The sequence below is a fragment of the Suncus etruscus genome, chromosome 3, assembly GCF_024139225.1.
Source record: "Suncus etruscus isolate mSunEtr1 chromosome 3, mSunEtr1.pri.cur, whole genome shotgun sequence".
In the NCBI taxonomy this organism is placed as follows: domain Eukaryota; kingdom Metazoa; phylum Chordata; class Mammalia; order Eulipotyphla; family Soricidae; genus Suncus; species Suncus etruscus.
The window spans coordinates 1,925,599-1,933,575 of NC_064850.1; the positions used below are offsets into that span (position 1 = coordinate 1,925,599).

Genomic DNA, 7,977 nt, shown 5'->3' on the forward strand with positions numbered 1-7,977 from the left:
CAAAATCAAAGAGGAAAACAAAAGATTCATAGAAAGAAATAAGAATAAAGCCACAAATTATCGGAATCTATGGGACATAGATAAATTGGTACTAAGAGAAAAATTCATCAGGAAGGAAGAAGGGACCTACATAAATAACTTAACAGCACAATTTATAAAATTGGAACATGATCAACAAAATGAACTAAAAATAGGAAGACAGAGGAAATAATAAAGCTTAGAGCAGAAATCAACAAATGGGAAATCCAAAAAAACAATTTGAAAGATTAATGAAAGCAAGAGTTGGCTCTTTGAAAAAATAAACAAGATTGATAACCCACTAGCAAAACACATAAAGGAAGAGAGAGATACTTAATAAACTAAATTAGAAATGTAAACGGGGAGATTACTACAGATACTACAGGAATTCAAATGGTAATCATAGATTACTTTGAGAAACTCTATGCTTCAAAACATAAGAACCTGGACAAAATGGATAAATTCTTGGATTCTTATAATCTTACAAGGTTCTAAGATGATCTAGCAAACTTGAACAGACCTATCACTATTGAGGAAATTAAAATGTTAAACAAAAGTCTTTTCCAGGGGCCCAAGAGATAGCACAGTGGCGTTTGCCTTGCAGGCAGCCGACCCAGAACCTAAGGTGGTTGGTTCAAATCCCGGCATCCCATATGGTCCCCCGCGGGTGTGGCCCAAAAACCAAAAAAAAAAAAAGTCTTTTCCAAAACAAAAGCCCAGGAAAGTTGCACTATTGAAAAGGGGTTGAGCATTATATGGCTGAAACCCAATAATGAACATGCCTGTAACCATGGTAACCATGGTACATAAATAAAAGAATTATTTTTTAATCATTAAAAAGTTATAAACAGGGGCCGGGCGGTGGCGCTAAAGGTAAGGTGCCTGCCTTGACTGCGCTAGCCTCGGATGGACCGTGGTTCGATCCCCCGGCGTCCCATATGGTCCCCCAAGCCAGGAGCGACTTCTGAGCGCATAGCAAGGAGTAACCCCTGAGCGTCACCGGGTGTGGCCCAAAAACCAAAAAAAAAAAAAAAAAAAAAAAAAAAAAAAAAAAAAAAAAAAAAAAAAAAAAAGTTATAAACAACCATGAATAACTTTTTAATCACAATGCTTTAAATAAAATGTTTTTAAATGTAAATACTTACATAAAATTATATTCAACTAGTGATTTATGGTCAAACAATAATTTATTATTTTACTTGGGGGGGAGGGCAAAGCTCTATTGGAGGCCGATATAAAGTGACTCTTGGGACCAGAGCAATAGCAGAGTGGTAGGATGTTTGCCTTACATGCGTCCAACCCTGGATGGATCCCAGTTCGATTCTCAGCATTCTATATGGTCCCCCAAGCCTGCCAGGAGCAATTTCTGAGCTCAGAGCCAGGAGTAATCACTGAACGTCACCAGGTGTGGCCCAAAAACCCCAATAAAAAAAAATTAACTCTAAATTTTTTTGTAACATTTATGTGTCAATCCTATATACAAGCATTACAAGTAACTCAAATAATAATGGGTGAGCTAGAGGAAGTGCACCAGAATGTTCCCCTTTCTAGTTCCAGATTTCTAGATTCTATGTCATTATACACCTTTGTATTAAAATATAAAAGTCGGGGACAGGAAGATAGCTCAAAAGACTGGAGCACAGTCAAAGCCTCAGGTTCAATTCCCCAAATGTGTTCCCCTACATATCCCTGGGGGGAAATGGTGGCCCCTGCACTGCTGGGTCCAGAAACACAAGACCAAATATTACTGGGAATGGCCTAGGCTCTCTGAGAACTACTTGGAGAACCATTTCTCCATATTAATAAAATAAAATAACAAATCATAAAATCCAGAGAAGCGTGTCCACCCCTTGTCCCCCTTTTATAGTGAGGTGATAATGTGACCAAAGAGGGAGATTCAAAGTTCCATAGCAAACTGTCAACTGCTATTGAGGGGTCCCAGGTAGTCGGTGAGAGTCATGTGGGAAAGCTCTGTTAAAAACCTCATTTCTCTTGGGCCCACCCTCCAAAACAAATCTAATCAAGTGAGCCTTAGAGAGCCCTGAGAATTAAAAATCAATTTTTTAACTTCCCTTTTTAGCATCAGTTATGCCTAGGAACAGTTTCTTTATTTTGTAAGAGTAAAGTTCCTAAGAAGCATTCAAGAACATGTAGTATGTAGATGACAAACACAAATAAAGCACATCTGAGCAGATCAGACACTCTTTGATCTGCTGTGAAGCTATCTTCACAAGGTCCTTGGCCCTTTAAGACACGGACGAGGGGATTCTACGTTTCATTCACTTTCTGTTGATGCGCAATGGCCTAGAAAACAACCGAGTTGTTTTGTAGCAAGCACCTTTCTACTCTCTCAAGGTCAAACCTTTCGCTTGATGTACTTAACTAACCATGTAAAATATTACATCAGCAAGCCTACAAGGCACTTAGAGATATATTCGCATTTGCATAATGTCCTCTGTAAGTTAGTCTTTGGTCCTTAAGGGTGTTTAGAATGACTGCGTGCAAGAATATATTTAATCCAATCTCATTTTAGCTTTTGCTCTTTTAAGATTTCGAAATTAATAAATCCTCCTGATACTCCAAATTACCATGAGCTTTTATAAGCATAACTTTGTAACTTTAACCCATTTATGAACACACCCCACAGGCAACTGTACTAATGAATAAGAAATAACATTAGAAGTTTAAAAGATGGTCTCTTTATGAAGTAATGTAAGAAAATCCTGTTAGCTGGATCAAGTACAAAAGTGCGATTTCTTAAAAAATAGAAAATCCGTCACAAAATTACATGTAATTACAATAACCAAAGGATAGAAAGTATGAATAGTTGAAGCACCATGCATTATTTAACTTAGTACATGTTATCACTTGCTTGCATATGGATGAAAGCAGGAAGAAAGGAACCGACCAAGTCTCTGCCTGTGGCTAAGGAAATTCTGGTATTTTGTACCTGATTTCCAGGTATGTGAATTCTTGACCAAAGCCATCAACATCCTTGACAGGTCAACTGCGCTTCAAGCTCCCTCAGACGTTACCCACTGGCCCCCTCTTCTTTCAACCACTTCTCACTGCCTGCCACATTATAAGGTTACACTAGAGAGTGAGGCGTGCTGTCTCCCTTAGTGCCAAAAACAAATGCTAGAATCAGCACCCTCCATCTCGCCTTCGGCAGGGCAGCAGAGCCATCAGTCACATGTCACTACTACAGGCCTGTTTTTAGTGAGTCTCTTACCTTTCACACCATTTTGTTTTGATTTATTCACATACCAAAAAAAACCCATAAATGTTATATCGTGAAAGGCCGATCACACCTAGCTCTAATTTACTGCTTTTGAGACTGAGAGACAGAATAGGTCATTCTCCTATGTCACACAGCTAGCTCCTGCCTGAGCAGAAAATAATATTTAGATTTACTGAGATCCCAATCTTTTATAGTTCGCTGTAGCGAGAATCAAAAGGAGGGTGTTGTGTCGCCATAAAGAATTAGAAAGGAAGATTGCTAAGAGTAGAAAATGAATTTATTAGATAAGCCTTGAATTCAAAGAGTCCAACATCCCTACTGACAGAGCTGTAAGGACGGAAGAGTCGATCTTAGGGGTTTTCTGTGATTCAGGATCTGGCTGGTACTGGGAAAGGAGAGAAGCAATGCTGGAGGTAAAGGTTTCTAGAGTAGAAATGGGAGGTTCATGTCTACAGACCTTGCAGCAACAAGCGCTCTCATTGCCTGCTCAAGACCTTCTTGGAAAGCACCATGACCATCAAATATGCCAGCCTTAATGCTGCCAATAAAACTTAAATACATGGGGTGAATGGGAGTGGGGGAAGATAGGAGATGGGGAAAGGAGGAATGTATAATCAAAGGCTAACAGCATATGACTAAAACCCAACCTCAAACAGGTTTGTAATCATGGTGCTTAAATAAAGATATTATTTTTTTTAAAAAGCTAACATCATGTGTGTGTGTGTGTGTGTGTGTGTGTGTATGAGTTAGGAATGATCTAAATACCCAACAATGTTAAATGTGACATAATGCTTTAATCATGCAATAGAATATTTAATCACAAGAATAAGAAAAATACTTTGTGATACTGAGTAAGGAAAAACTATCTAAAGTTATAAACTTTTCCAACAAGACGATGCCCAATGAAATACTTAAAAATGCTACCATTGGGAGTCAGAGAGATAGCATAGGAGGTGGGCACTTGCCTTGTATGTGGCTGACTCTAGTTCATAGCTGATACCACACAGGGGCCCCCTCCTCTGCCAGGAATGACTCCTGAGCACAGTGAGGAAAAAGCCCTAAGCAATGCCAGGTGTGCCCCCCCAAAAGCCCCAAATCAAATAAAACTTTAATACTGATATTTTTCTCAATAGCAATGCTAAGTTGGGTTTAATTTTTTATTTTGTTTGAGATTTGCCAAGTTTGTTTGCCCTTGCCAAGTTCTCTACAATGAGCAGGTGTTACTTTTGAATCACCAAACTGGACTGTCTTTATTGAGATTAGAATAATTATATTGCTATATTAATTTTGTGTTGCTTAATGTATGTTAAAGAATTATATTTTTTGTGTTTTGGGGGGGGTCACACCCGGCAGTGCTCAGGGGTTATTCCTGGCTCCAGGCTCAGAAATTTCTCTTGGCAGGCACGGGGGACCATATGGAACGCCAGGATTCGAACCGATGACCTCCTGCATGAAAGGCAAATGCCTTACCTCCATGCTATCTCTCCGGCCCCAATGAATTATATTAATATTATATATTCATTATATGTATTATAGTGTACTAAAATATTTGTAAAAATATTTATTGTACTATATTTGTAGAAGTAAAAATGTCTTGGGCTGGAGAGATTGCACAGCAGTAGGGCCTTTGCCTTGCACACGGCCGAACCCAGGACAAACCTGGGTTCAATACCATATGGTTCCCTAAGCCTGCTAGGAGCAATTTCTGATCACAAAACTCCTCAGCACCGCCGAGTGTGGCCCAAAAACCAAACGAGAAAGGTCCAAGGAAAAAGATAACTATCAGCAAGAACTGGGAAAATAAATCTACTATTGCTTTCCATTTGTATGAATAAGCAACATTTATTTGTCTTTACTATTTACTAGGTGCATTTATTTTTGGTTTGATTCGTTTGGTTTGGTTTGGTATTGGTTTGGGAGCCACACCCAGGGTCGCTCTCTCATAGGTGGGCTATAAAGAAACACAATGGTGGAATAATGAATGCCTAAAGGCAATGAAAATGAGAATTCATGTTCATGCCACCTGGAGTGACTGGTGGATAGGATGGATAGGACAGATCCCTCTGGTAGAGGAAAGTTTCAACTGGGAGGAGGAGCTGGTGTTTTTGAAAGGCAATGCATGGTATGCGTCGTAGCCCATTAATAGCAGTACTGTAAAACACAATGCAAAAACCTTTTTATTATTATTTTTCGTTTGGGGGCCATACCTGGTGGTACTTAGGGGTTACTTCTGGCTCTTCATTCAAAAATTATTCCTGGTAGACTTAGGGGACCATATGGGATACCAGGGATCAAACCTGGGTCAGAAACATGCAAGGAAAACACCCTATCTGCTATGCTAAAGTAAAATAAAGAATATTTTTCTTTGTAGAAAATGCAAAAATATGGAACACTTCAGGAATTTGCATGTCATCCTTGTGCAGGGGCCATGCTACTCTTCTCTGTATTGTTCCAATTTTAGTATATGTGCTGCCGAAGTGAGCACAATAAAAAATATTTTAATACAATTAAGGCAACATAAATTATAACACAAATAAGAAAAATCCACAAACTACCCAATAGAAATTTAACTGTGTAAGTTTAAAGATGTTTGATATTGTCTTGGTCTAAGTTATATAAAAAATATGTGTCAGAATGTTGCAATGGTGAAGGGGGTGTTCTTTACATGACTGAAACCCAACTGCAATCATATTTGTAATCAAGGTGTTTAAATAAAGATATTAATAAAAAATAAAAAATATATGTGTGAGGCATAGAAATATATAGAAACTCAATAGAAATAAGAAAGGTAAGTTTGAGAAGATTTCAAGGAGAACTGTTTGGTTAAAGGGTGTTTAATTAATAAGAAAAATACATTTAAAAATGTGAGGCAGGGGCTAGAGCAGTGGCACAGAGCAGTAAGGTGTCTGCCTTACAAGCCTAGGATGGACTGCGGTTTGATCCCTGGCATCCTATATGGTTCTCCAAGCCAGGAGCGATTTCTGAGTACACACCCAGGAGTAACCCCTGAGCATCACTGGGTGTGGCCCAAAAATCCAACAACAACAACAACAAAAAATGTGAGGCAGTTTGAAGACATCTGGGAATAAAACCAGTCAACAGCAGGTAACTATTCTAACCTCTCAGTTAAAGAGACAACAAACACAATATACTAGAAAAGTCATTTTATAGACAGAAAATTCAAATGGCTTACAAGACCAAGATTCCCCCTCCCCCTTGAAAATCAAAGATATTTCAGTATGAAGGCATATATTGACTGAGACTAAAAAATGAAGAGGAAGAGTGACCTGAATCAGCCCACCCTTTGACCCAAATAAGAGGTTTGGAATCTTCAGTTTCAGTGATCACGACATATCCAAGATTCAATTAGCTATAGAAACGTAGACATTCCTTTCTAGATCCAAGACCCTCTATGTCAACGCATCACAACTCTCAACTCCAAAGTTACTTGCCCTGTGCAAGAAACACAGCAGCCAATGCCGCTACTCCCGCGCCCACTACTAAGCAGCTGCGTCTGCTGTGTTTGCCTGTGTTGGAGCAGACATTGCTTTGAGGCACAGGAAGGCCTGAACAGCAGGAGTTCTTAGGTTCAGCACGAGACACTCACATAAAAGCCTTCCTCTCAGCATGAACGCCACAGACCTGATATAGGGAAACCACTTTTCTTGGTGGAAGTACTGAGCATCCATCTTCTACCACTGCTTTGTGTCTGAGTTTGTGGTTTCAGGTGCCTCATAAGTTGGCATATGTTTAAAGTAATCACACATGAGAACTGAAGATTATTTTTCAATTATACCACTTATATTACACTTGAATTTGAGGGTCTAGATATTAGCATCATATAGAAGAAATCTTGCTATATTGCTAAGAGTTTCAATATCGCTGATATTTTCTTGTCACAGGAGTACTTAATAAAATAAAATGTCTTTTTAAAAATTAAAGCATTCATTTCATCTTAATGATTAGTACTACAATGTTGAAATTCATTATTTACATTTTGCCATTTAACTTTAATATATATCAAGTTAAATATTTTAGGAGAAAATTATCCTCTCGAAAACACGTTGAATAATAACTTTTCAGTGATTACTATTGCTTTATAATTTTATTAAGAATGTATTCAAATTTTGAACACTGCATAGTTATTTTTTAACCTTTTATATTTTTCTTGTTAATAGAACAGAAATTCAGTGTAAATCTTGGCAATAACAAAATTGGGTAATTTTGCTAAAGTCAAACATTTTTATTAAATATATAAAGTATATATCTATATAAGATATATGTATTTCTATTTTATCACATATCTAAAATGGTCATTTTTACCATTTACCATACTACCATCAGTAATACACCCAGCCATGTGCAAGTATAATTAAATCCATTGTCTTTGACATTCTGCCAACTTTGAGTAACAAAGAAACCAAAGGTTTGCTCATGTTATTCTATTGTGCTACTGTGAAGGAGAAAAGAGAAAAAGGAGAAAAGAACATAGTTGTTTAATAGTTTTTGAGCTTGATTTTGGTCCACACTACAAGTATTTAAGAGTCTAAACACTTAAAAAGTTCACTCTTACCCTGAGAAATCACAAATGTAGAAGTCATAATATAGACATAATAAAGAGAAACTCATTGGGAGCATATAGGGTGGAGGTATGGTTAGCAAAGGAAAAGAAGAGTTAAGGAGATTATGAAGTTGGTGGTCCCACAAAAGAGGATGGG

General features: G+C 37.8%; 1 non-coding gene across 1 annotated transcript; it reads right to left on the reverse strand.

The window, feature by feature from the left end:
* Positions 1-5,637: 5,637 nt before the first annotated feature.
* Positions 5,638-5,744, reverse strand: LOC126005631 (U6 spliceosomal RNA). Its single transcript, XR_007494675.1, has one exon. It is a non-coding gene; the product is annotated as a U6 spliceosomal RNA (small nuclear RNA).
* Positions 5,745-7,977: the final 2,233 nt, after the last annotated feature.